Source organism: Carica papaya, chromosome 8, assembly GCF_054855325.1.
Source record: "Carica papaya isolate Zhongbai chromosome 8, ASM5485532v1, whole genome shotgun sequence".
NCBI lineage: Eukaryota > Viridiplantae > Streptophyta > Magnoliopsida > Brassicales > Caricaceae > Carica > Carica papaya.
In genome coordinates this window covers 16,389,803-16,414,361 of record NC_142316.1, presented here as the reverse complement: position 1 = coordinate 16,414,361, position 24,559 = coordinate 16,389,803, and the positions used below count along the sequence as shown (strand labels likewise).

Sequence of the window (24,559 nt, the reverse complement as noted above, 5' to 3'; positions counted from 1 at the left end):
GGGAGGGGGGATGGAAGGAGACAGAGTGAATGTATTTGTAGTGCAGAATGAAACATGAGGGATCATACCAGCACTAATGCAACGGATTCTATTAGAACTCCGCAGTTAAGGGTGCTTGGGCGAGAAAAGTACTCGGATGGGTGACCTCCTGCGAAGTCTTTATATTTCACCCATTTTCTTGGGAGGTCCTCGTGTTGCACCCATCTTTTTGCAGATGATTCTTTTGACGTTACACGCGACTTGATTTATGGTCCGCAGGTTTATTCGCAAATGTGAGTCACGGCGCCGTGGCATTTTACTTGATATTAGAACGAGTACGGGAGGTGCAATGCGCACGCACAAGGAAACAAATGACGGGATGAGGAAGAAAAGAGAAGGAGTGTATGTAGTTGAAGTGCAAAATTAAACAAGTGGCATCATACCAGCACTAAAGCTACGGATCCCATCAAAACTCCGCAGTTAAGTGCGCTTGGGCCAGGGTAGTACTCGGATGGGTGACCACCTGAGAAGCCCTCGTGTTGCACCTATTTTTTTTCGGATGGGTTATTCTACGTTACGCGCGAATGGAATTATAAACCTGCTGGTTCATTTACAAAGGTGAGTCACGGTGCCGGGGCATATTACTTGATATTAGAACGAGAAAGAGAGATGCAGAGTGCACGCACAAGGAAACAAATGACGGGAGGGGGGATGGGAGGAGAAAGAGTGTATGTATTTGCAGTGCAGAATGAAACATGAGGGATCATACCAGCACTAATGCAACGGATTCTATCAGAACTCCGCAGTTAAGGGTGCTTGGGCGAGAAAAGTACTCGTATGGGTGACCTCCTGCGAAGTCCTTATATTTCACCCATTTTCTTGGAAGGTCCTCGTGTTGCACCCGTCTTTTTGCAGATGATTCTTTCGACGTTACGCGCGACTTGATTTATGGTCCGTAGGTTTATTCGCAAATGTGAGTCACGGCGCCGTGGCATTTTACTTGATATTAGAACGAGTACGGGAGGTGCAGTGCGCATGCACAAGGAAACAAATGACGGGATGAGGAAGAAAAGAGAAGGAGTGTATGTAATTGAAGCGCAAAATTAAACAAGTGGCATCATACCAGCGCTAATGCACTGGATCCCATCAGAACTCTGCAGTTAAGTGTGCTTGGGAGAGAATAGTACTCGGATGGGTGACCTCTTGGGAAGTCTTCGTATCGCAACAATTTTTTTTAGATGGGTCGTTCGACGTTACGAGTGACTGGAACTATGGTCCGCTTGTTTATACGGAAATGTGAGTCAAGAATCAGGGGCATTTTAATCGATATTAGAACGAGAAGGAGAGGTGCAGTGTGAACGCACAAGGAAACAAATGATGGGAGGGGGGAGGGAAGAAGGAGTGTATGTATTTTCAGCACGAAATTAAACAGGTGCGGTCACACCAGCACAAATGCACCGGATCCCATCAGAACTCCGCAGTTAAGTGTGCTTTGACGAAAGTAGTACAATGATGGGTTACCTCATGGGAAGTTCTCGTGTTGCACCCATTTTCTTTTTTTCAGATGTGCCGTGCGACGTTACGTGCGACTTTAATTATGGTCTGCAGATTTATTCGCAAATGTGAGTCACGACGCTGTGGCATTTTACTTGATATTTGAACGAGAACGAGAGGTGCAGTGCGCACGCACAAGGAAACAAATGACGGGAGGGGGAAGAAAGGAGAAGTAGTTTATGTATTTGCAGCGCAAAATTAAACAGGTGCGATCATACCAGCACTAATGCACCGGATCCCATCAGAACTCCGCAGTTAAGTGTGCTTGGGCGAGAGTCGTACTCGGATGGGTGACCTCCTGGGAAGTACTCGTGTCACACTAATTTTTCTTTTCAGACGGGTCGTTCGACGTTACGCGCGACTGGAACTAGGGTCCACTGGTTTATACGCAAATGTGAGTCAAGAAACAGGGGTATTTTAATCGATATTAGAACGAGAAGGAGAGATGCAAAGTGCACGCACAAGGAAACAAATTATGGGAGGGGGGATGGAGGGAGAAAAAGTGTATGTATTTGCAGCGCAGAATGAAACATGAGCAATCATACCAGCACCAATGCAACGGATTTTATCAGAACTCCGCAAGTTAAGGGTGCTTGGGCGAGAGTAGCACTAGGATGGGTGACCTCCTGCGAAGTCCTTATATTTCACCCATTTTCTTAGGAAGTCCTCGTGTTGTACCCATTTTGTTGCAGATGTTTCTTTCGACATTACGCGCGATTTGAATTATGGTCCTCAGGTTTATTCGCAAATGTGAGTCACGGTGCTGTAGCATTTTACTTGATATTAGAACGAGAACGGGAGCTACAGTGCGCACGGACAAGGAAACAAATGACGGGAGGGGGACGAAAGGGGAATGAGTTTATGTATTTGCAGCGCGAAATTAAACAGGTGCAATCATTCCAGCACTAATGCACCGGATCCCATCAGAACTCCGCAGTTAAGTGTGCTTGGGTGAGAGTAGTACTCGGATGGGTGACCTCTTTGGAAGTCCTCGTGTCGCACCAATTTTTTTTCAGACGGGTCGTTCGACGTTACGCGCGACTGGAATTAGGGTCCACTGGTTTATACGCAAATGTGAGTCAAGAAGCAGGGGCATTTTAATCGATATTAGAACGAGAATGAGAGGTGAAGTGTGAACGCACAAGGAAACAAATGACCGGAGGGGGAAGAAAGGAGAAGGAGTGTATGTATTTGCAGTGCGAAATTAAACAGGTGCGATCATACCATCACTAAAGCCCCGGATCCCATCAGAACTCCGCAGTTAAGTGTGCTTGGGCGAGAGTAGTACTCGGATGGGTGACGACTTGGGAAGCCCTCGTGTTGCACCTATTTTTTTCGGATGGGTTGTTCGACGTTACGCGCGAATGGAATTATAAACCGCTGGTTCATTTGCAAAGGTGAGTCACGGTGCCGGGGCATATTACTTGATATTAGAACGAGAAAGAGAGATGCAGAGTGCACGCACAAGGAAACAAATGACGGGAGGGGGGATGGGAGGGGAAAGAGTGTATGTATTTGTAGTGCAAAATGAAACATGAGGGATCATACCAGCACTAATGCAAAGGATTCTATCAGAACTCCGCAGTTAAGGGTGCTTGGGCGAGAAAAGTACTCGGATGGGTGACCTCCTGCGAAGTCCTTATATTTCACCCATTTTCTTGGGAGGTCCTCGTGTTGCACCCATCTTTTTGCAGATGATTCTTTCGACGTTACGCACGACTTGATTTATGGTGCGCAGGTTTATTCGCAAATGTGAGTCATGGCGCCGTGGCATTTTACTTGATATTAGAACGAGTACGGGAGGTGCAGTGCGCACGCACAAGGAAACAAATGACGGGATGAGGAAGAAAAGAGAAGGAGTGTATGTATTTGAAGCGCAAAATTAAACAAATGGCATCATACCAGCAGTAATGCACTGGATCCCATGAGAACTCTGCAGTTAAGTGTGCTTGGGCGAGAGTAGTACTTGGATGGGTGACCTGCTAGGAAATCCTCGTGTCGCACCAATTTTTTTTCAAACGGGTCGTTCGACGTTACGCGCGACTGGAACGAGGGTCCGCTGGTTTATACGCAAATGTGAGTCAGGAAGAAGGGTCATTTTAATCGATATTAGAACGAGAAGGAGAGGTGCAGTGTGAACGCACAAGGAAACAATTGATGGGAAGGGGAGGGAAGGAGAAGGAGTGTATGTATTTTCAGCACGAAATGAAACAGGTGCGATCATACCAGCACTAATGCAACGGATTCTATCAGAACTCCGTAGGTAAGGGGTGCTTGGGCGAGAGTAGTTCTAGCATGGGTTACCTTCTGCGAAGTCCTTATATTTTACCAATTTTCTTAGGAAGTCCTCGTGTTGCACCCTTTTTTTTGCAGATGATTCGTTCGACGTTACACGCGACTTGAATTATGGTCCTCAGGTTTATTCGCAAATGTGAGTCACGGCGCCGTGGCATTTTACTTGATAGTAGAACGAGAACGGGAGGTGCAGTGCGCACGCACAGGGAAACAAATGACGGGAGGGGGAAGAAAGGGAAATGAGTTTATGTATTTGCAGCGCGAAATTAAACAAGTGCGATCATACCGGCACTAATACATCGGATCCCATCAGAACTCCGCAGTGAAGTGTGCTTCGACGAGATTAGTACTCGGATGGGTGACCTCCTGGGAAGTCCTCGTGTTGCACCAATTTTTTTTCAGATGGGTCGTTCGACGTTACGCGCGTCTAGAACTAGGGTCCGCTGGTTTATACGCAAATGTGAGTCAAGAAGCAGGGGCATTTTAATCGATATTAGATTGAGAATGAGAGGTGAAGTGTGAACGCACAAGGAAACAAATGACGGGAGGGGGAAGAAAGGAGATGGAGTGTATGTATTTGCAGCGCGAAATTAAACATGTTCGATCATACCAGCACTAAAGCCCCGGATCCCATCAGAACTCCGCAGTTAAGTGTGCTTGGGCGAGAGTAGTACTCGGATGGGTGACAACTTGGGAAGCCCTCGTGTTGCACCTATTTTTTTTCGGATGGGTTGTTCGACGTTACGCGCGAATGGAATTATAAACCGCTGGTTCATTTGCAAAGGTGAGTCACGGTGCCAGGGCATATTACTTGATATTAGAACGAGAAAGAGAGATGCAGAGTGCACGCACAAGGAAACAAATGACAGGAGGGGGGATGGGAGGAGAAAGAGTGTATGTATTTGCAGTGCATAATGAAACATGATGGATCATACCAGCACTAATGCAACGGATTCTATCAGAACTCCGCAGTTAAGGGTGCTTAGGCGAGAAAAGTACTCGGATGGGTGACCTCTTGCGAAGTCCTTATATTTCACCCATTTTCTTGGGAGGTCCTCGTGTTGCACCCATCTTTTTGCAGATGATTCTTTCGACGTTACGCGCGACTTGATTTACGGTCCTTAGGTTTATTCGCAAATGTGAGTCACGGCATCGTGGCATTTTACTTGATATTAGAATGAGTACGGGAGGTGCAGTGCGCACGCACAAGGAAACAAATGATGGGAGGAGGAAGAAAAGAGAAGGAGTGTATGTATTTGAAGCGCAAAATTAAACAAGTGGCATCATACCAGCACTAATGCACTGGATCCCATCAGAACTCTACAGTTAAGTGTGCTTGGGCGAGAGTAGTACTCGGATGGGTGACCTCTTGGGAAGTCCTCATATCGCAACAATTTTTTTTCAGATGGGTCGTTTGACGTTACGCGCGACTGGAACTATGGTCCGCTGGTTTATACGCAAATATGAGTCAAGAATCAGGGGCATTTTAATCGATATTAGAACGAGAAGGAGAGGTGCAGTGTGAACGCACAAGGAAACAAATGATGGGAGGGGGGGAGGGAAGAAGGAGTGTATGTATTTTCAACACAAAATTAAACAGGTGCGGTCACACCAGCACAAATGCACCGGATCCCATCAGAACTCCGCAGTTAAGTGTGCTTTGGCGAAAGTTGTACAATGATGGTTTACCTCCTGGGAAGTTCTCGTGTTGCACCCATTTTCTTTTTTTCAAATGTGCCGTTCGACGTTACGCGTGACTTTAATTATGGTCCGCAGGTTTATTCGCAAATGTGAGTCACGGCGCCATGGATTTTACTTGATATTTGAACGAGAACGAGAGGTGCAGTGCGCACGCACAAGGAAACAAATGACGGGAGGGAAAAGAAAAGAAAAGGAGTGTATGTATTTGCAGCGTGAAATGAAACAGGTGCGATCATACCAGCACTAATGCAACGGATTCTATCTGAACTCCGCAGGTAAGGGTGCTTGGGCGAGAGTAGTACTAGCATGGGTTACCTCCTGCGAAGTCCTTATATTTCACCCATTTTCTTGTGAAGTCCTCGTGTTGCACCCATTTTTTTGCAGATGATTCTTTCGACGTTACGCGCGACTTGAATTATGGTCCTCAGGTTTATTCGCAAATGTGAGTCACGGCGCCGTGGCATTTTACTTGATATTAGAACGAGAACGGGAGGTACAGTGCGCACGCACAAGGAAACAAATGACGGGAGGGGGAAGAAAGGGGAATGAGTTTATGTATTTGCAGCGCCAAATTAAACATGTGCGATCATACCAGCACTAATGCACCGGATCCCATCAGAACTCTGCAGTGAAGTGTGCTTGGGGGAGATTAGTACTCGGATGGGTGACCACCTGGGAAGTCCTCGTGTTGCACCAATTTTTTTTCAGACGGGTCTTTCGACGTTACGCGCGTCTGGAACTAGGGTCCGCTGGTTTATACGCAAATGTGAGTCAAGAAGCAGGGGCATTTTAATCGATATTAGAACGAGAATGAGAGGTGAAGTGTGAACGCACAAGGAAACAAATGACGGGAGGGGGAAGAAAGGAGAAGGAGTGTATGTATTTGCAGCGCGAAATTAAACAGGTGCGATCTTACCAGCACTAAAGCTCCGGATCCCATCAGAACTCCGCAGTTAAGTGTGCTTGGGTGAGCGTAGTACTCGGATGGGTGACGACTTGGGAAGCCCTCGTGTTGCACCTATTTTTTTTGGGATGGGTTGTTCGACGTTACGCGCGAATGGAATTATAAACCGCTGGTTCATTTGCAAAGGTGAGTCACGGTGCCGGGTCATATTACTTGATATTAGAACGAGAAAGAGAGATGCAGAGTGCACGCACAAGGAAACAAATGACGGGAGGGGCGATGGGAGGAGAAAGAGTGTGTGTATTTGCAGTGCAGAATGAAACATGAGGGATCATACCAGCACTAATGCAACGGATTCTTTCAGAACTTCGCAGTTAAGGGTGCTTGGGCGAAAAAAGTACTCGGATGGGTGACCTCCTGCGAAGTCCTTATATTTCACCAATTTTCTTGGGAGGTCCTCGTCTTGCACCCGTCTTTTTGCAGATGATGCTTTCGACGTTATGCGCGACTTGATTTATGGTCCGCAAGTTTATTTGCAAATGTGAGTCACGGCGCCGTGGCATTTTACTTGATATTAGAACGAGTACGGGAGGTGCAGTGCGCACGCACAAGGAAACAAATGACGGGATGAGGAAGAAACGAGAATGAGTGTATGTATTTGAAGCGCAAAAATATATAAGTGGCATCATACCAGCACTACTGCACTGGATCCCATGAGAACTCTGCAGTTAAGTGTGCTTGGGCGAGAGTAGTACTCGGATGGGTGACCTCTTGGGAAGTCCTCGTATCCCAACAGTTTTTTTTTTCAGATGGGTCGTTCGACGTTAGGTGCGACTGGAACTATGGTCCGCTGGTTTATACGCAAATGTGAGTCAAGAATCAGGGGCATTTTTATCGATATTAGAACAAGAAGAATAGGTGCAGTGTGAACGCAAAAGGAAACAAATGATGGGAGGGGGGAGGAAAGAAGGAGTGTATGTATTTTCAGCACGAAAATAAACAGGTGCGGTCACACCAGCATAAATGCACCGGATCCCATCAGAACTCCGCAGTTAAGTGTGCTTTGGCGAAAGTAGTACAATGATGGGTTACCTCCTGGGAAGTTCTCGTGTTGCACCCATTTTCTTTTTTTCAGATGTGCCGTTCGACGTTACGCGCGACTTTAATTATGGTCCGCAGATTTATTCGCAAATGTGAGTCACAGCGCCGTTGTATTTTACTTGATATTTGAACGAGAACGAGAGGTGCAGTGCGCACGCACAAGGAAACAAATGACGGGAGGGGGAAGAAAGGAGAAGGAGTTTATGTATTTGCAGCGCAAAATTAAACGGGTGCGGTCATACCAGCACTAATGCCCCGGATCCCATCAGAACTTCGCAGTTAAGTGTGCTTGGGCGATAGCAGTACTCGGATGGGTGACCTCTTGGGAAGTCCTCGTGTCGCACCAATTTTTTTTGATACGGGTCGTTCGACGTTACGTGCGACTGGAACTATAATCCGCTTGTTTATACGCAAATGTGAGTCAAGAATCTGTGGCATTTTTATCGATATTGGAACGAGAAGGAGAGGTGCAGTGTGAATGCACAAGGAAACAAATGATAGGAGGGGGGGAGGGAAGAAGGAGTGTATGTATTTTCAGCCCGAAATTAAACAGGTGCGCTCACACCAGCACAAATGCACCGGATCCCATCAGAACTTCGCAGTTAAGTGTGCTTTGACGAAAGTAGTACAATGATGGGTTACCTCCTGGGAAGTTCTCATGTTGCACCCATTTTCTTTTTTTCAGATGTGCCGTTCGACGTTACGCGCGACATTAATTATTTTCCGCAGATTTATTCGCAAATGTGAGTCACGGCGCCGTGGCATTTTACTTGATATTTGAACGAGAACGGGAGGTGCAGTGCGCACGCACAAGGAAACAAATGACGAGAGGGGGAAGAAAGGAGGAGTTTATGTATTTGCAGCGCAACATTAAATAGGTGCGTTCATACCAGCACTAATGCACCGGATCCCATCAGAACTCCGCAGTTAAGTGTGCTTGGGCGAGAGTAGTACTAAGATGGGTGACCTCCTGGGAAGTTCTCGTGTCGCACTAATTTTTTTTTTCAGACGGGTCGTTCGACGTTACGCGCGACTGGAACTAGGGTCCACTGGTTTATACGCAAATGTGAGTCAAGAAGCAGGGACATTTTAATCGATATTAGAACAAGAATGAGAGATGCAGAGTGCACGCATAAGGAAACAAATGACGGGAGGGGGGATGGAGGGAGAAAAAATGTATGTATTTGCAGCACAGAATGAAACATGAGCAATCATACCAGCACCAATGCAACGGATTCTATCAGAACTCCGCAAGTTAAGGGTCATTGGGCGAGAGTAGCACTAGGATGGGTGACCTCTTGCGAAGTCCTTATATTTCACCCATTTTCTTAGGAAGTCCTCGTGTTGCACCCATTTTTTTGCAGATGATTCTTTCGACGATACTCCCGACTTGAATTATGGTCCTTAGGTTTATTCGCTAATATGAGTCACGGAACCGTAGCATTTTACTTTATATTAGAACGAGCACGGGAGGTGCAGTGCGCATGCACAAGGAGACAAATGACGGGAGGGGGAAGAAAGGAGAAGGAGTTTATGCATTTGCAGCACAGAATTAAACGGGTGCGATCATACCAGCACTAATGCACCAGATCCCGTCAGAACTCCGCAGTTAAGTGTGCTTGGGCGAGAGTAGTACTCAGATGGGTGACCTCCTGGGAAGTCCTCGTGTCGCACCAATTTTTTTTCAGACGGGTCGTTCGACGTTACGCGCGACTGGAACTAGTGTCCGCTGGTTTATCCGCAAATGTGAGTCAAGAAGCAGAGGCATTTTAATCGATATTAGAACGAGAAGGAGAGGTGCAGTGTGAACGCACAAGGAAACAATTGATGGGAGGGGGAGGGAAAGAGAAGGAGTGTATGTATTTTCAGCACGAAATGAAACAGGTGCAATCATACCAGCACTAATGCAACGGATTCTATCAGAACTCCGTAGGTAAGGGTGCTTGGGCGAGAGTAGTACTAGCATGGGTTACCTCCTGCGAAGTCCTTATATTTCACCCATTTTCTTGTGAAGTTCTCGTGTTGCACCCATTTTTTTGCAGATGATTCTTTCGATGTTACGCGCGACTTGAATTATGGTCCTCAGGTTTATTCGCAAATGTGATTCACGGCGCTTTAGCATTTTACTTTATATTAGAACGAGAACGGGAGGTGCAGTGCGCACGCACAAGGAAACAAATGACGGGAGGGGGAAGAAAGGGGAATGAGTTTATGTATTTGCAGCGCGAAATTAAACTGGTGCGATCATACCAGCACTAATGCATCGGATCCCATCAGAACTTCGCAGTGAAGTGTGCTTGGGCGAGATTAGTACTCGGATGGGTGACCTCCTGGGAAGTCCTTGTGTCGCACAAATTTTTTTTCAGACGGGTCGTTCGACGTTACGCGCGACTGGAACTGGGGTCCGCTGGTTTATACGCAAATGTGAGTCAAGAAGCAGGGTCATTTTAATCGATATTAGAACGAGAATGAGAGGTGAAGTGTGAACGCACAAGGAAACAAATGACGGGAGGGGGAAGAAAGGAGAAGGAGTGTATGTATTTACAGCGAAAAATTAAAAAGGTGCGATCATAGCAGCACTAAAGCTCCGGATCCCATCAGAACTCCGCAGTTAAGTGTGCTTGGGCGAGGGTAGTACTTGGGTGGGTGACCACCTGGGAAGCCCTCGTGTTGCACATATTTTTTTTCGGATGGGTTGTTCGACGTTACGCGCGAATGGAATTATAAACCGCTGGTTCATTTATAAAGGTGAGTCACGGTGCCGGGGCATATTACTTGATATTAGAACGAGAAGGAGAGATGCAGAGTGTATGCACAAGGAAACAAATGAAGGGACGGGGGATGGAGGGAGAAAAAGTGTATGTATTTGCAGCGCAGAATGAAACATGAGCAATCATACCAGCACCAATGCAACGGGTTCTATCAGAACTCCGCAAGTTAAGGGTGTTTGGGCGAGAGTAGCACTAGGATGGGTGACCTCCTGCGAAGTCCTTATATTTCACCCATTTTCTTAGGAAGTCCTCGTGTTTCACCCATTGTTTTGCAGATGATTCTTTCGACGATACGCGCGACTTGAATTATGGTCCTCAGGTTTATTCGCAAATGTGAGTCACGGCACCGTAGCATTTTACTTTATATTAGAACGAGCACGGGAGGTGCAGTGCGCACGCACAAGGAAACAAATGACGGGAGGGGGAAGAAAGGAGAAGGAATTTATGTATTTGCAGCGCGAAATTAAACGGGTTCTATCATACCAGCACTAATGCACCGGATCCCATCAGAACTCCGCAGTTAACTGTGCTTGGGCGAGAGTAGTACTCGGATGGGTGACCTCCTGGGAAGTCCTCGTATCGCAACAATTTTTTTTCAGATATGTCGTTCGACTTTACGCGCGACTGGAACTAGGGTCCGCTGGTTTATACGCAAATGTGAGTCAAGAAGCAGGGGCATTTTAATCGATATTAGAACGAGAAGAAGAGGTGCAGTGTGAACGCACAAGGAAACAATCGATGGGAGGGGGAGGGAAGGAGAGGGAGTGTATGTATTTTCAGCACGAAATGAAACAGGTGCGATCATACCAGCACTAATACAACGGATTCTATCAGAACTCCGCAGTTAAGGGTGCTTGGGCGAGAAAAGTACTCGGATGGGTGACCTCCTACGAAGTCCTTATATTTCACCCATTTTCTTGGGAGGTCCTCGTGTTGCACCCATCTTTTTGCAGATGATTCTTTCGACGTTACGCGCGACTTGATTTATGGTCCTCAGGTTTATTCGCAAATGTGAGTCACGACGCCGTGGCATTTTACTTGATATGTGAACGAGAACGGGAGGTGCAGTGCGCAAGCACAAGGAAACAAATGACGGGAGAAGGAAGAAAAGAGAAGGAGTGTATGTATTTGAAGCGCAAAATTAAACAAATGGCATCATACCAGCACTAATGCACTAGATCCAATCAGAACTCTGCAGTTAAGGTCGTTCGACGTTACGCGCGACTGGAACTATGGTCCGCTGGTTTATACGTAAATGTGAGTCAAGAATGAGGGGAATTTTAATCGATATTAGAACGAGAAGGAGATATGCAGTGTGAACGCACAAGGAAACAAATGATGGGAGGGAGGGAGGGAAGAAGGAGTGTATGTATTTTTAGCACGAAATTAAACAGGCGCGGTCACACCAGCACAAATGCACCGGATCCCATCAGAACTCCGCAGTTAAGTTGCTTTGGTGAAAGTAGTACAATGATGGGTTACCTCCTGGGAAGTTCTCGTGTTGCACCCATTTTCTTTTTTTCAGATGTGCCGTTCGACCTTTCGCGACTTTAATTATGGTCCGCAGGTTTATTCGCAAATTTGAGTCACGACACCATAGTATTTTACCTGATATTTGAACGAGCACGGGAGGTGCAGTGCGCACGCACAAGGAAACAAATGACGGGAGGGGGAAGAAAGGAGAAGGCGTTTATGTATTTGCAGCGCGAAATTAAACGGGTGCGATCATACCAGCACTAATGCACCGGATCCCATCAGAACTCCGCAGTTAAGTGTGCTTGGGCGAGAGTAGTACTCGGATGGGTGACCTCTTGGGAAGTCCTCGTGTCGCACCAATTTTTTTTCAGACGGGTCGTTCGACGTTACGCGCGACTTGAACTGGGGTCCGCTGGTTTACACGCAAATGTGAGTCAAGAAGCAGGGGCATTTTAATCGATATTAGAACGAGAAGGAGAGGTGCAGTGTGAACGCACAAGGAAACAATTGACGGGAGGGGGAGGGAAGGAGAAGGAGTGTATGTATTTTCAGCACGAAATGAAACAGGTGCGATCATACCAGCACTAATGCAACGGATTCTATCAGAACTCCGTAGGTAAGGGTGCGTGGGCGAGGGTAGTACTAGCATGGGTTACCTCCTGCGAAGTCCTTATATTTCACCCATTTTCTTGTGAAGTCCTCGTGTTGCACCCATTTTTTTGAATTATAGTCCTCAGGTTTATTCGCAAATTTGAGTCACGGCACCATAGTATTTTACCTGATATTAGAACGAGCACGGGAGGTGCAGTGCGCACGCACAAGGAAACAAATGACGGGAGGGGGAAGAAAGGAGAAGGCGTTTATGTATTTGCAGCGCGAAATTAAACAGGTGCGATCATACCAGCACTAATGCAACGGATTCTATCAGAACTCCGTAGGTAAGGGTGCTTGGGCGAGGGTAGTACTAGCATGGGTTACCTCCTGCGAAGTCCTTATATTTCACCCATTTTCTTGTGAAGTCCTCGTGTTGCACCTATTTTTTTGAATTATAGTCCTCAGGTTTATTCGCAAATTTGAGTCACGGCACCATAGTATTTTACCTGATATTAGAACGAGCACGGGAGGTGCAGTGCGCACGCACAAGGAAACAAATGACGGGAGGGGGAAGAAAGGAGAAGGCGTTTATGTATTTGCAGCGCGAAATTAAACGGGTGCGATCATACCAGCACTAATGCACCGGATCCCATCAAAACTCCGCAGTTAAGTGTGCTTGGGCGAGAGTAGTACTCGGATGGGTGACCTCCTGGGAAGTCTTCGTGTCACACCAATTTTTTTTCAGACGGGTCGTTCGACGTTACGCGCGACTGGAACTGGGGTCCGCTGGTTTACACGCAAATGTGAGTCAAGAAGCAGGGGCATTTTAATCGATATTAGAACGAGAAGGAGAGGTGCAGTGTGAACGCACAAGGAAACAAATGATGGGAGGGGGGGAGGGAAGAAGGAGTGCATGTATTTTCAGCACGAAATTAAACAGGTGCGGTCACACCAGCACTAACGCACCGGATCCCATCAGAACTCCACAGTTAAGTGTGCTTTGGAGAAAGTAGTACAATGATGGGTTACCTCCTGGGAAGTTCTCGTGTTGCACCTATTTTTTTTTTTTCAGATGTGTCGTTCGACGTTACGCGCAACTTTAATTATGGTCCGCAGATTTATTCACGAATGTGAGTCACGGCGCCGTGGCATTTTACTTGATATTTGAATGAGAACGAGAGGTGCAGTGCGCACGCACAAGGAAACAAATGACGGGAGGGGGAAGAAAGGGGAATGAGTTTATGTATTTGCAACGCAAAATTAAACAGGTGCGATCATACCAGCACAAATGCACCGGATCCCATCAGAACTACTCAGTTAAGTGTGCTTGGGCCATAGTAATACTTAGATGGGTGACCTCCTGGGAAGTCCTCATGACGCACTATTTTTTTTTTCAGACGGGTCGTTCGACGTTATGCGCGACTGGAACTAGGGTACACTGGTTTATACGCAAATGTGAGTCAAGAAGCAGGGGCATTTTAATCGATATTAGAATGAGAAGGAGAGATGCATAGTGCACGCACAAGGAAACAAATGACGGGAGGGGGGATGGAGGGAGAAAAAGTGTATGTATTTGCAGCGCAGAATGAAACATGAGCAATCATACCAGCACACGTGCAACGGATTCTATTAGAACTCTGCAAGTTAAGGGTGCTTGGGCGAGAGTAGCACTAGGATGGGTGACCTCCTGCGAAGTCCTTATATTTCACCCATTTTCTTTGGAAGTCCTCGTGTTGCACACATTTTTTTGCAGATGATTCTTTCGACGATACGCGCGACTTGAATTATGGTCCTCAAGTTTATTCGCAAATGTGAGTCACGGCACCGTAGATTTTTTCTTGATATTAGAACGAGCACGGGAGCTGCAGTGCGCACGCACAAGGAAACAAATGACGGGAGGGGGAAAAAAGGAGAAGAAGTTTATGTATTTGCAGCGCAGAATTAAACGGTTGCGATCATACCAGCACTAATGCACCGGATCCCATCAGAACTCCGCAGTTAAGTGTGCTTGGGCGAGAGTAGTACTCGAATGGGAGACCTCCTAGGAAGTCCTCGTGTCGCACCAATTTTTTTTCAGACGGGTCGTTCGACGTTACGCGCGACTGGAACTGGGGTCCGCTTGTTTATACGCAAATGTGAGTCAAGAAGCAGGGGCATTTTAATCGATATTAGAACGAGAAGGAGAGGTGCAGTGTGAACGCACAAGGAAACAATTGATGGGAGGGGGAGGGAAGGAGAAGGAGTGCATGTATTTTCAGCACGAAATGGAACAGGTGCGATCATACAAACACTAATGCGACGGATTCTATCAGAACACCGTAGGTAAGGGTGCTTGGGCGAGAGTAGTACTAGCATGGGTTACCTCCTGCGAAGTCCTTATATTTCACCCATTTTCTTGTGAAGTCCTCGTGTTGCACCCATTTTTTTGCAGATGATTCTTTCGACGTTACGCGCGACTTGAATTATGGTCCTCAGGTTTATTCGCAAATGTGAGTCACGGCGCTGTAGCATTTTACTTGATATTAGAACGAGAACGGGAGGTGCAGTGCGCACGCACAAGGAAACAAATGACGGGAGGGGGAAGAAAGGGGAATGCGTTTATGTATTTGCAGTGCCAAATTAAACAGGTGCGATCATACAAGCACTAATGCACCGGATCCCATCAGAACTCCGCAGTTAAGTGTGCTTGGGCGACAGTAGTACTCGGATGGGTGACCACTTGGGAAGCCCTCGTGTTGCACCTATTTTTTTTCGGATGGATTTTTTGACGTTACGCGCGAATGGAATTATAAACCGCTGGTTCATTTGCAAAGGTGAGTCACGGTGCCGAGGTATATTACTTGATATTAGAACGAGAAAGAGAGATGAAGAGTGCACGCACAAGGAAACAAATGACGGGAGGGGGGATAGAAGAAGAAAGAGTGTATATATTTGCAGTGCAGAATGAAACATGAGGGATCATACCAGCACTAATGCAACGGATTCTATCAGAACTCCGCAGTTAAGGGTGCTTGGGCGAGAAAAGTACTCGGATGGGTGACCTCCTGCGAAGTCCTTATATTTCTCCCATTTTCTATGGAGGTCCTCGTGTTGCACCCATTTTTTGCAGATGATTCTTTCGACGTTACGCGCGACTTGATTTATGGTCCGCAGGTTTATTCGCAAATGTGAGTCACGGCGCCGTGGCATTTTACTTGATATTAGAACGAGTACGAGAGGTGCAGTGCGCACGCACAAGGAAACAAATGACGGGAGGAGGAAGAAAAGAGAAGGAGTGTATGTATTTGAAGCGCAAAATTAAACAAGTGGCATCATACCAGCACTTATGCACTGGATCCCATCAGAACTCTGCAGTTAAGTGTGCTTGGGCGAGAGTAGTACTCGGATGGGTGACCTCTTGGGAAGTCCTCGTATCGCAACAATTTTCTTTCAGATGGGTCGTTCGACGTTACACGCGACTGAAACTATGGTCCGCTGGTTTATACGCAAATGTGAGTAAAGAATCAGGGGTATTTTAATCGATATTAGAATGAGAAGGAGATGTGCAGTGTGAACGCACAAGGAAACAAATGATGGGAGGGGGGGAGGGAAGAAGGAGTGTATGTATTTTCAGCACGAAATTAAACAGGTGCGGTCACACCAACACAAATGCACCGGATCCCATCAGAACTTCGCAGTTAAGTGTGCTTTGGCGAAAGTAGTACAATGATGGGTTACCTCCTTGGAAGTTCTCGTGTTGCACCCATTTTCTTTTATTCAGATGTGCCGTTCGACGTTACGCGCGACTTTAATTATGGTCCGCAGATTTATTCGCAAATTTGAGTCACGGCGCCGTGGCATTTTACTTGATATTTGAACAAGAACGAGAAGTGCAGTGCGCACGCACAAGGAAACAAATGACGGGAGGGGGAAGAAATGAGAAGGAGTTTATGTATTTGCAGTGTGAAATTAAACAGGTGCGATCATACAAGCACTAATTCATCGGATCCCATCAGAACTCTGCAGTTAAGTGTGCTTGGGCGAGAGTAGTACTCGGATGGGTGACCTCTTCGGAAGTCCTCGTATCACGATAATTTTTTTTCAGATGGGTCGTTCGACGTTACGTGCGACTGGAACTATGGTCCACTGGTTTATACGCAAATGTGAGTAAAAAATCAGGGGCATTTTTATCGATATTAGAACGAGAAGGAGAGGTGCAGAGTGAACGCACAAGGAAACAAATGATGGGAGGGGGGGAGGGAAGAAGGAGTGTATGTATTTTCAGCACGAAATTAAACAGGTGCGGTCACACCAGCACAAATGCACCTGATCCCATCAGAACTCCGAAGTTAAGTGTGCTTTGGCGAAAGTAATACAATGATGGGTTACCTCCTGGGAAGTTCTCGTGTTGCACCCATTTTCTTTTTTTCAGATGTGCCGATCGACGTTACACACGACTTTAATTATGGTCCGTAGATTTATTCGCAAATGTGAGTCACGGCGCCGTGACATTTTACTTGATATTTGAACGAGAACGAGAGGTGCAGTGCGCACGCACAAGGAAACAAATGACGGGAGGGAGAAGAAAGGAGAAGGAGTTTATGTATTTGCAGCGCGAAATTAAACTGGTGCGATCATACCAGCACTAATGCACCGGATCCCATCAGAACTCCGTAGATAAGTGTGCTTGGGCGAGAGTAGTACTCGGATGGGTGACCTCCTGGGAAGTCCTCGTGTCGCACTAATTTTTTTTTTCAAACGGGTCGTTCGACGTTACGCGCGACTGGAACTACGGTCCACTGGTTTATACGCAAATGTGAGTCAAGAAGCAGGGGCATTTTAATCGATATTAGAACGAGAAGGTGAGATGCAGAGTGCACGCACAAGGAAACAAATGATGAGAGCGGTGATGGAGGGAGAAAAAGTATATGTATTTGCAGCGCAGAATGAAACAAGAGCAATCATACCAACACCAATGAAACGGATTCTATCAGAACTCCGCAAGTTAGGGGTGCTTGGGCGAGAGTAGCACTAGGATGGTTGACCTCCTGCGAAGTCCTTATATTTCACCCATTTTCTTAGGAAGTCCTCGTGTTGCACCCATTTTTTTGCAGATGATTCTTTCGACGATACGCGCGACTTGGATTATGGTCCTCAGGTTTATTCGCAAATGTGAGTCACGGCACCGTAGCATTTTAATTGATATTAGAACGAGCACGGGAGGTGCAGTGCGCACGCATAAGGAAACAAATGGCGGGAGGGGGAAGAAAGGAGAATGAGTTTATGTATTTGCAGCGCGAAATTAAACAGGTGCAATCATAACAACACTAATGCACCGGATCCCATCAGAACTCCGCAGTTAAGTGTGCTTGGGCGAGATTAGTACTCGGATGGGTGACCTCCTAGGAAGTCCTCGTGTCGCACCAATATTTTTTCAGACGGGTCGTTCGACGTTACGCGCGTCTGGAACTAGGGTCCGCTAGTTTATACGCAAATATGAGTCAAGAAGCAGGGGCATTTTAATTGATATTAGAACGAGAATGAGAGGTGAAGTGTGAACGCACAAGGAAACAAATGACGGGAGGGGGAAGAAAGGAGAAGGAGTGTATGTATTTGCAGCGCGAAATAAAACAGGTGCGATCTTACCAGCACTAAAGCGCCGGATCCCATCAGAACTTCGCAGTTAAGTGTGTTTGGGCGAGAGTAGTACTCGGATGGGTGACCACTTGGGAAGCCCTCGTGTTGCACCTATGTTTTTTCGGATGGGTTGTTCGACGTTACGTGCGAATGGAATTATAAACCGCTGGCTCATTTGCAAAGGTGAGTCACGTTGTCGGGGCATATTACTTGATATTAGAACGAGAAAGAGAGATGCATAGTGCACGCACAAGGAAACAAATGACGGGAGGGGGGATGGGAGGAGAAAGAGTGTATGTATTTGCAGCGCAGAATGAAACATGAGGGATCATACCAGCACTAATGCAACGGATTCTATTAGAACTCCGCAGTTAAGGGTGCTTGGGCGAGAAAAGTACTCGTATGGGTGACCTCCTGCGAAGTCCTTATATTTCACCCATTTTCTTAGGAAGTACTCGTGTTGCACCCATTTTTTTGCAGATGATTCTTTCGACGATACGCGCAACTTGAATTATGTTCCTCAGGTTTATTCGCAAATGTGAGTCACGGCACCGTAATATTTTACTTGATATTAGAACGAGCACGGGAGGTGCAGTGCGCACGCACAAGGAAACAAATGACGGGAGGGGGAAGAAAGGAGAAGGAGTTTATGTATTTGCGGCGCAAAATTAAATAGGTGCAATCAAACCAGTACTAATGCACCGGATCCCATCAGAACTCCGCAGTTAAGTGTGCTTGGGCGAGAGTAGTACTCTGATGGGTGACCTCATGGGAAGTCCTCGTGTCGCACCAATTTTTTTTCAGACGGGTCGTTCGACGTTACGCGCAACTGGAACTATGGTCCGCTGGTTTATACGCAAATGTGAGTCAAGAATTAGGGGCATTTTTGTCGATATTAGAACGAGAAGGAGAGGTGCAGTGTGAACGCAAAAGGAAACAAATGATGGGAGGGCGGGAGGGAAGAAGGAGTGTATGTATTTTCAACACGAAATTAAACAGGTGCGGTCACACCAGCACAAATGCACCGGATCCCATCATAACTCCGCAGTTAAGTGTGCTTTGGCGAAAGTAGTATAATGATGGGTTACCTCCTGGGAAGTTCTCGTGTTGCACCCATTTTTTTTTTCAGATGTGCCGTTCGACGTTACGCGCGACTTTAATTATTGTCCGCAGATTTATTCCCAAATGTGAGTCACGACGCCGTGGCATTTTTCTTGATATTTGAACGAGAACGAGAGGTGAAGCGCGCACGCACAAGGAGAAAAATCACGGGAGGGGGAAGAAAGGAGAAGGAGTTTATGTATTTGCAGCACGAAATAAAACAGGTGCGATCATACCAGAACTAATGCAACGGATTCTATCAGAACTCCTTAGGTAAGGGTGCTTGGGCGAGAGTAGTACTAGCATGGGTTACCTCCTGGAAAGTCCTTATATTTCATCCATTTTCTTGTGAAGTCCTCGTGTTGCAACCATTTTTTTGCAGATGATTCTTTCGACGTTACGCGCGACTTGAATTTTAGTCCTCAGGTTTATTCGCAAATGTGAGTCACGGCGCTGTACCATTTTACTTGATATTAAAACGAGAACGGGAGGTTCAGTGCGCACGCACAACGAAACAAATAACGGGAGGGGGAAGAAAGGAAAAGGAGTTTATGTATTTGCAGCGCGAAATAAAACAGGTGCGATCATACCAGCACTACTGCAACAGATTCTATCAGAACTCCGTAGGTAAGGGTACTTGGGTGAGAGTAGTACTAGCATGGGTTACCTCCTGCGAAGTCCTTATATTTCACCCATTTTCTTGTGAAGTCCTCGTGTTGCACCCATTTTTTTGCAGATGATTCTTTCGACGTTACGCGCGACTTGAATTATGGTCCTCAGGTTTATTCGCAAATGTGAGTCACGGCACTGTAGCATTTTACTTGATATTAGAACGAGAACGGGAGGTTCAGTGCGCACGCACAAGGAAACAAATGATGGGAGGGGGAAGAAAGGGGAATGAGTTTATGTATTTGCAACGCGAAATTAAACAAGTGCGATCATACCAGCACTAATGCACCGGATCCCATCAGAACTCCGCAGTGAAGTGTGCTTGGGCGAGATTAGTACTCGGATGGGTGACCTCCTGGGAAGTCCTCGTGTCGCACCAATTTTTTTTCAGACGGGTCGTTCGAAGTTACGCGCGTCTGGAACTAGGGTCCGCTGGTTTATACGCAAATGTGAGTCAAGAAGCAGGGGCATTTTAATCGATATTATAACGAGAATGAGAGGTGAAGTGTGAACGCACAAGGAGACAAATGACAGGAGGGAGAAGAAAGGAGAAGGAGTGTATGTATTTGCAGCGCGAAAATAAACAGGTGCGATCATACCAGCACTAAAGCTCCGGATCCCATCAGACCTCCGCAGTTAAGTGTGCTTTGGCGAGCATAGTACTCGGATGGGTGACCACTTGGGAAGCACTCGTGTTGCACCTACTTTTTTCGGATGGGTTTTTCGACGTTACGCGCGACTGGAATTATAAACCACTGGTTCATTTGCAAAGGTGAGTCACGGTGCCGGGGCATATTACTTGATATTAGAACGAGAAAGAGAGATGCAGAGTGCACGCAAAAGGAAACAAATGACGGGAGGGAGGATGGGAGGAGAAAGAGTGTATGTATTTGCAGTGCAGAATGAAACATGAGGGATCATACCAGCACTAATGCAACGGATTCTATCAGAACTCCGCAGTTAAGGGTGCTTGGGCGAGAAAAGTACTCGGATGGGTGACCTCCTGCGAAGTCATTATATTTCATCCAATTTCTTGGGAGGTCCTCGTGTTGCACCCATCTTTTTGCAGATGATTCTTTCGACGTTACGCTCGTCTGGAACTGGGATCCGTTGGTTCATACGCAAATGTGAGTCAAGAAGCAGGGGCATTTTAATCGATATTAGAACGAGAATGAGAGGTGAAGTGTGAACGCACAAGGAAACAAATGACGGAAGGGGGAAGAAAGGAGAAGGAGTGTATGTATTTGCAGCGCGAAACTAAACAGGTGCGATCATACCAGCACTAATGCACTGGATCCCATCAGAACTCCGCAGTGAAGTGTGCTTGGGCGAGATTAGTACTCGGATGGGTGACCTCCTGGGAAGTCCTCGTGTCGCACCAATTTTTTTCAGACGGGTCGTTCGACGTTACGCGCGACTGGAACTAGGGTCCGCTGGTTTATATGCAAATGTGAGTCAATAAGCAGGGGCATTTTAATCGATATTAGAACAAGAATGAGAGGTGAAGTGTGAACACACAAGGAAACAAATGACGGGAGGGGGAAGAAAGGAGAAGGAGTGTATGTATTTGCAGTGCGAAATTAAATAGGTGCGATCATATTAGCCCTAAAGCTCCGGATCCCGTCAGAACTCCGCAGTTAAGTGTGCTTGGGCGAAAGTAGTACTCGGATGGGTGACCACTTGGGAAGCCCTCGTGGTGCACTTATTTTTTTTCGGATGGGTTGTTCGACGTTACGCGCGAATGGAATTATAAACCACTGGTTCATTTGCAAAGGTGAGTCACAGTGCCGGGGCATATTACTTGATATTAGAACGAGAAAGAAAGATGCAGAGTGCACGCACAAGGAAACAAATGACGGGAAGGGGAAGAAAGGAGAAGGAGTTTATGTATTTGTAGCGCGAAATTAAACAGGTGCGATCGTATCATCACTAATGCAACCGATCCCATCATAACTCCGCAGTTATGTGTGCTTGGGCGAGAGTAGTACTCGGATGGGTGACCACTTGGGAAGTACTCGTGTTGCACCCATTTTTTTGCAGATGATTTTTTAGACGTTACACGCGACTTGAATTTTGGTCCTCAGGTTTATTCGCAAATGTGAGTCACGGCGTCGTAGCATTTTACTTGATATTAAAACGAGCACGGGAGGTGCAGTGTGCACGCACAAGGAAACAAATGACGGGTGGGGTAAGAAAGGAGAAGGAGTTTATGTATTTGCAGCGCGAAATTAAACGGATGCGATCATACCAGCACTAATGCAACGGATCCCATCATAACTCTGCAGTTAAGTGTGCTTGGGCGAGAGTAGTACTCAGATGGGTGACCTCCTGGGAAGTTCTCGTGTCGCACAAATTTTTTTTCAGACGGGTCGTTCGACGTTACGCGCAACTGGAACTATGGTCCACTTGTTTATACGCAAATGTGAGTCAAGAAGTAGGGGCATATTAATCGATATTAGAACGAGAAAAAGAGGTGCAGTTTGAACGCACAAGGAAACAAATGATGGGAGGGGGGAGGGAAGGAGAAGGAGTGTTTTTATTTTCAGCACGAAATTAAACAGGTGTTATCACACCAGCACAAATACACCGGATCCCATCAGAACTCCGCAGTTAAGTGTGCTTTGGTGAAAGTAGTACAAGGATGGATTACCTTCTGGGAAGTTCTCGTGTTGCACCCATTTTTTTTTTCAGATGTGCCATTCGACGTTACGCGCGACTTTAATTATAGTCCGCAGATTTATTCGAAAATGTGAGTCACTGCGCCGTGGCATTTTACTTGATATTTATACGAGAACGAGAGGTGCAGTGCGCATGCACAAGGAAACAAATGACGGGAAGGGGAAGAAAGGAGAAGGAGTGTACGTATTTGCAGCGCGAAATTAAATAGGTGCCATCATACCAGCACTAATGCACCGTATCCCATCAGAACTCAGCAGTTAAGTGTGCTTGGACAGGAGTAGTACTCGGATTGGTGACCTCCTGGGAAGTCCTCGTGTTGCACCCATTTTTTTTCGGATGGGTCGTTCGACGTTACGCGCGAATGCAATTATAAACCGCTAGTTCATTCGCAAAGGTGAGTCACGATGCTAGGGCATTTTACTTGATATTAGAACGAGAAGGAGAGATGCAGAGTGCACGCACAAGGAAACAAATAACGGGAGAGGGGATGGAGGGAGAAAGAGTGCATGTATTTGCAGCGCAGAATGAAAAATGAGCGATCATACCAGCACCAATGCAACGGATTCTATCAGAACTCCGCAAGTTAAGGGTGCTTGGGCGAGAGTAGCACTAGGATGGGTGACCTCCTGCGAAGTCCTTATATTTCACCCATTTTCTTAGGAAGTCCTCGTGTTGCACCCATTTTTTTGCAAATGATTCTTTCAACGATACGCGCGACTTGAATAATGGTCCTCAGGTTTATTCGCAAATGTGAGTCACGGCACCGTGACATTTTACTTGATTGTAGAACGAGCACGGGAGGTGCAGTGCGCACGCACAACGAAAGAAATGACGGGAGGGGGAAGAAATGGGAAGGAGTTTATGTATTTGCAGCGCGGAATTCACCAGGTGCGATCATACCACCATTAATGCACCGGATCCCATCAGAACTCCGCAGTTAAGTGTGCTTGGGTGAGAGTAGTACTCGGATGGGTGACCTCTTGGGAAGTCCTCGTGTCGCAACAATTTTTTTTTCAGACGGGTCGTTCGACGTTACACACGACTGGAACTAGGGTCCGCTGGTTTATACGCAAATGTGAGTCAAGAGCAGGGTTATTTTAATCGATATTAGAACGAGAATAAGAGGTGCAGTGTGAACGCACAAGGAAACAATTGACGGGAGGGGGAAGAAAGGAGAAGGAGTGTATGTATTTGCAGTGCGAAATTAAACAGGTGCGATCATACCAGCACTAAAGCCCCGGATCCCATCAGAACTCTGCAGTTAAGTGTGCTTGGGCGAGAGTATTACTCGGATGGGTTACCTCCTGCGAAGTCCTTATATTTCACCCATTTTCTCGGGAGGTCCTCGTGTTGCACCCATCTTTTTGCAGATGATTCTTTCGACGTTACGCGGGAAATGATTTATGGTCCGCAGGTTTATTCGCAAATGTGAGTCACGGCGCCGTGGCATTTTACTTGATATTAGAACGAGTACGGGAGGTGCAGTGCGCACGCACAAGGAAACAAATGACGGGAGGAGGAAGAAAAGAGAAGGAGTGTATGTATTTGAAGCGCAAAATTAAACAAGTGGCATTAAACCAGCACTAATGCACTGGATCCCATCAGAACTCTGCAGTTAAGTGTGCTTGGTCGAGAGTAGTACTCGGATGGATGACCTCTTGGGAAGTCCTCGTATCGTAACCATTTTTTTTCAGATGGGTCGTTCGATGTTACGCGCGACTGGAACTATGGTCCGCTGGTTTATACGAAAATGTGAGTCAAGAATCAGGGGCATTTTAATCGATATTAGAACGAGAAGGAGAGGTGCAGTGTGAACGCACAAGGAAACAAATGATGGGAGGGGGGGAGGGAAGAATGAGTGTATGTATTTTCCGCACGAAATTAAACAGGTGCGGTCACACCAGCACAAATGCACCGGATCCCATCAGAACTCCGCAGTTAAGTGTGCTTTGGCGAAAGTAGTACAATGATGGGTTACCTCCTGGGAAGTTCTCGTGTTGCACCCATTTTCTTTTTTTCAAATGTGCCGTGCAACGTTACGCGCGACTTTAATTATCGTCTGCAGATTTATTCGCAAATGTGAGTCACGGTGCCGTGGCATTTTACTTGATATTTGAAA

General features: G+C 46.5%; 7 non-coding genes and 40 pseudogenes across 7 annotated transcripts; all 47 read left to right on the top strand.

Moving 5' to 3' along the window:
• The first annotated feature begins 1,089 nt into the window (after window positions 1-1,089).
• Window positions 1,090-1,207, top strand: LOC148243655 (5S ribosomal RNA; annotated as a pseudogene).
• Window positions 1,208-1,409: 202 nt separating this feature from the next.
• On the top strand, window positions 1,410-1,528 carry LOC148243654 (5S ribosomal RNA; annotated as a pseudogene).
• A 209-nt stretch (window positions 1,529-1,737) lies between these two features.
• Window positions 1,738-1,856, top strand: LOC148243653 (5S ribosomal RNA; annotated as a pseudogene).
• Window positions 1,857-2,419: 563 nt separating this feature from the next.
• LOC148243652 (5S ribosomal RNA) lies at window positions 2,420-2,538 on the top strand (annotated as a pseudogene).
• A 205-nt stretch (window positions 2,539-2,743) lies between these two features.
• LOC148243651 (5S ribosomal RNA) lies at window positions 2,744-2,862 on the top strand (annotated as a pseudogene).
• Window positions 2,863-4,100: 1,238 nt separating this feature from the next.
• Window positions 4,101-4,219, top strand: LOC148243650 (5S ribosomal RNA; annotated as a pseudogene).
• A 205-nt stretch (window positions 4,220-4,424) lies between these two features.
• LOC148243649 (5S ribosomal RNA) lies at window positions 4,425-4,543 on the top strand (annotated as a pseudogene).
• Window positions 4,544-5,104: 561 nt separating this feature from the next.
• Window positions 5,105-5,222, top strand: LOC148243648 (5S ribosomal RNA; annotated as a pseudogene).
• A 204-nt stretch (window positions 5,223-5,426) lies between these two features.
• On the top strand, window positions 5,427-5,545 carry LOC148243647 (5S ribosomal RNA; annotated as a pseudogene).
• Window positions 5,546-6,107: 562 nt separating this feature from the next.
• LOC148243646 (5S ribosomal RNA) lies at window positions 6,108-6,226 on the top strand (annotated as a pseudogene).
• Window positions 6,227-6,431: 205 nt separating this feature from the next.
• Window positions 6,432-6,550, top strand: LOC148243645 (5S ribosomal RNA; annotated as a pseudogene).
• Window positions 6,551-7,110: 560 nt separating this feature from the next.
• LOC148243644 (5S ribosomal RNA) lies at window positions 7,111-7,229 on the top strand (annotated as a pseudogene).
• A 205-nt stretch (window positions 7,230-7,434) lies between these two features.
• LOC148243643 (5S ribosomal RNA) lies at window positions 7,435-7,553 on the top strand (annotated as a pseudogene).
• A 209-nt stretch (window positions 7,554-7,762) lies between these two features.
• On the top strand, window positions 7,763-7,881 carry LOC148243642 (5S ribosomal RNA; annotated as a pseudogene).
• Window positions 7,882-8,085: 204 nt separating this feature from the next.
• Window positions 8,086-8,204, top strand: LOC148243641 (5S ribosomal RNA; annotated as a pseudogene).
• A 206-nt stretch (window positions 8,205-8,410) lies between these two features.
• On the top strand, window positions 8,411-8,529 carry LOC148243640 (5S ribosomal RNA). The gene has a single exon (XR_015815970.1). It is a non-coding gene; the product is annotated as a 5S ribosomal RNA (ribosomal RNA).
• Window positions 8,530-9,092: 563 nt separating this feature from the next.
• Window positions 9,093-9,211, top strand: LOC148243639 (5S ribosomal RNA). The gene has a single exon (XR_015814938.1). It is a non-coding gene; the product is annotated as a 5S ribosomal RNA (ribosomal RNA).
• Window positions 9,212-9,770: 559 nt separating this feature from the next.
• LOC148243638 (5S ribosomal RNA) lies at window positions 9,771-9,889 on the top strand (annotated as a pseudogene).
• Window positions 9,890-10,094: 205 nt separating this feature from the next.
• LOC148243637 (5S ribosomal RNA) lies at window positions 10,095-10,213 on the top strand. Its single transcript, XR_015814460.1, has one exon. It is a non-coding gene; the product is annotated as a 5S ribosomal RNA (ribosomal RNA).
• Window positions 10,214-10,774: 561 nt separating this feature from the next.
• On the top strand, window positions 10,775-10,893 carry LOC148243636 (5S ribosomal RNA; annotated as a pseudogene).
• A 205-nt stretch (window positions 10,894-11,098) lies between these two features.
• On the top strand, window positions 11,099-11,217 carry LOC148243635 (5S ribosomal RNA; annotated as a pseudogene).
• Window positions 11,218-12,022: 805 nt separating this feature from the next.
• On the top strand, window positions 12,023-12,141 carry LOC148243634 (5S ribosomal RNA). The gene has a single exon (XR_015815684.1). It is a non-coding gene; the product is annotated as a 5S ribosomal RNA (ribosomal RNA).
• Window positions 12,142-12,668: 527 nt separating this feature from the next.
• LOC148243633 (5S ribosomal RNA) lies at window positions 12,669-12,787 on the top strand (annotated as a pseudogene).
• Window positions 12,788-12,990: 203 nt separating this feature from the next.
• LOC148243632 (5S ribosomal RNA) lies at window positions 12,991-13,109 on the top strand (annotated as a pseudogene).
• Window positions 13,110-13,313: 204 nt separating this feature from the next.
• Window positions 13,314-13,432, top strand: LOC148243631 (5S ribosomal RNA; annotated as a pseudogene).
• An 890-nt stretch (window positions 13,433-14,322) lies between these two features.
• On the top strand, window positions 14,323-14,441 carry LOC148243630 (5S ribosomal RNA; annotated as a pseudogene).
• Window positions 14,442-15,000: 559 nt separating this feature from the next.
• On the top strand, window positions 15,001-15,119 carry LOC148243629 (5S ribosomal RNA; annotated as a pseudogene).
• A 206-nt stretch (window positions 15,120-15,325) lies between these two features.
• LOC148243628 (5S ribosomal RNA) lies at window positions 15,326-15,444 on the top strand (annotated as a pseudogene).
• A 235-nt stretch (window positions 15,445-15,679) lies between these two features.
• LOC148243627 (5S ribosomal RNA) lies at window positions 15,680-15,797 on the top strand (annotated as a pseudogene).
• A 204-nt stretch (window positions 15,798-16,001) lies between these two features.
• On the top strand, window positions 16,002-16,120 carry LOC148243626 (5S ribosomal RNA; annotated as a pseudogene).
• A 209-nt stretch (window positions 16,121-16,329) lies between these two features.
• On the top strand, window positions 16,330-16,448 carry LOC148243625 (5S ribosomal RNA; annotated as a pseudogene).
• Window positions 16,449-16,652: 204 nt separating this feature from the next.
• On the top strand, window positions 16,653-16,771 carry LOC148243624 (5S ribosomal RNA; annotated as a pseudogene).
• Window positions 16,772-16,980: 209 nt separating this feature from the next.
• LOC148243623 (5S ribosomal RNA) lies at window positions 16,981-17,099 on the top strand. Its single transcript, XR_015815683.1, has one exon. It is a non-coding gene; the product is annotated as a 5S ribosomal RNA (ribosomal RNA).
• A 563-nt stretch (window positions 17,100-17,662) lies between these two features.
• On the top strand, window positions 17,663-17,781 carry LOC148243622 (5S ribosomal RNA; annotated as a pseudogene).
• A 205-nt stretch (window positions 17,782-17,986) lies between these two features.
• Window positions 17,987-18,105, top strand: LOC148243621 (5S ribosomal RNA; annotated as a pseudogene).
• A 560-nt stretch (window positions 18,106-18,665) lies between these two features.
• LOC148243620 (5S ribosomal RNA) lies at window positions 18,666-18,784 on the top strand (annotated as a pseudogene).
• A 204-nt stretch (window positions 18,785-18,988) lies between these two features.
• Window positions 18,989-19,107, top strand: LOC148243619 (5S ribosomal RNA; annotated as a pseudogene).
• Window positions 19,108-20,022: 915 nt separating this feature from the next.
• Window positions 20,023-20,141, top strand: LOC148243618 (5S ribosomal RNA). Its single transcript, XR_015814830.1, has one exon. It is a non-coding gene; the product is annotated as a 5S ribosomal RNA (ribosomal RNA).
• A 205-nt stretch (window positions 20,142-20,346) lies between these two features.
• Window positions 20,347-20,465, top strand: LOC148243617 (5S ribosomal RNA; annotated as a pseudogene).
• Window positions 20,466-21,024: 559 nt separating this feature from the next.
• LOC148243616 (5S ribosomal RNA) lies at window positions 21,025-21,143 on the top strand. The gene has a single exon (XR_015814832.1). It is a non-coding gene; the product is annotated as a 5S ribosomal RNA (ribosomal RNA).
• Window positions 21,144-21,347: 204 nt separating this feature from the next.
• Window positions 21,348-21,466, top strand: LOC148243615 (5S ribosomal RNA; annotated as a pseudogene).
• A 529-nt stretch (window positions 21,467-21,995) lies between these two features.
• LOC148243614 (5S ribosomal RNA) lies at window positions 21,996-22,114 on the top strand (annotated as a pseudogene).
• A 206-nt stretch (window positions 22,115-22,320) lies between these two features.
• LOC148243613 (5S ribosomal RNA) lies at window positions 22,321-22,439 on the top strand (annotated as a pseudogene).
• Window positions 22,440-22,646: 207 nt separating this feature from the next.
• On the top strand, window positions 22,647-22,765 carry LOC148243612 (5S ribosomal RNA; annotated as a pseudogene).
• Window positions 22,766-23,326: 561 nt separating this feature from the next.
• Window positions 23,327-23,445, top strand: LOC148243611 (5S ribosomal RNA; annotated as a pseudogene).
• Window positions 23,446-23,650: 205 nt separating this feature from the next.
• LOC148243610 (5S ribosomal RNA) lies at window positions 23,651-23,769 on the top strand (annotated as a pseudogene).
• Window positions 23,770-24,327: 558 nt separating this feature from the next.
• On the top strand, window positions 24,328-24,446 carry LOC148243609 (5S ribosomal RNA; annotated as a pseudogene).
• The last annotated feature ends 113 nt before the right edge of the window (window positions 24,447-24,559 follow it).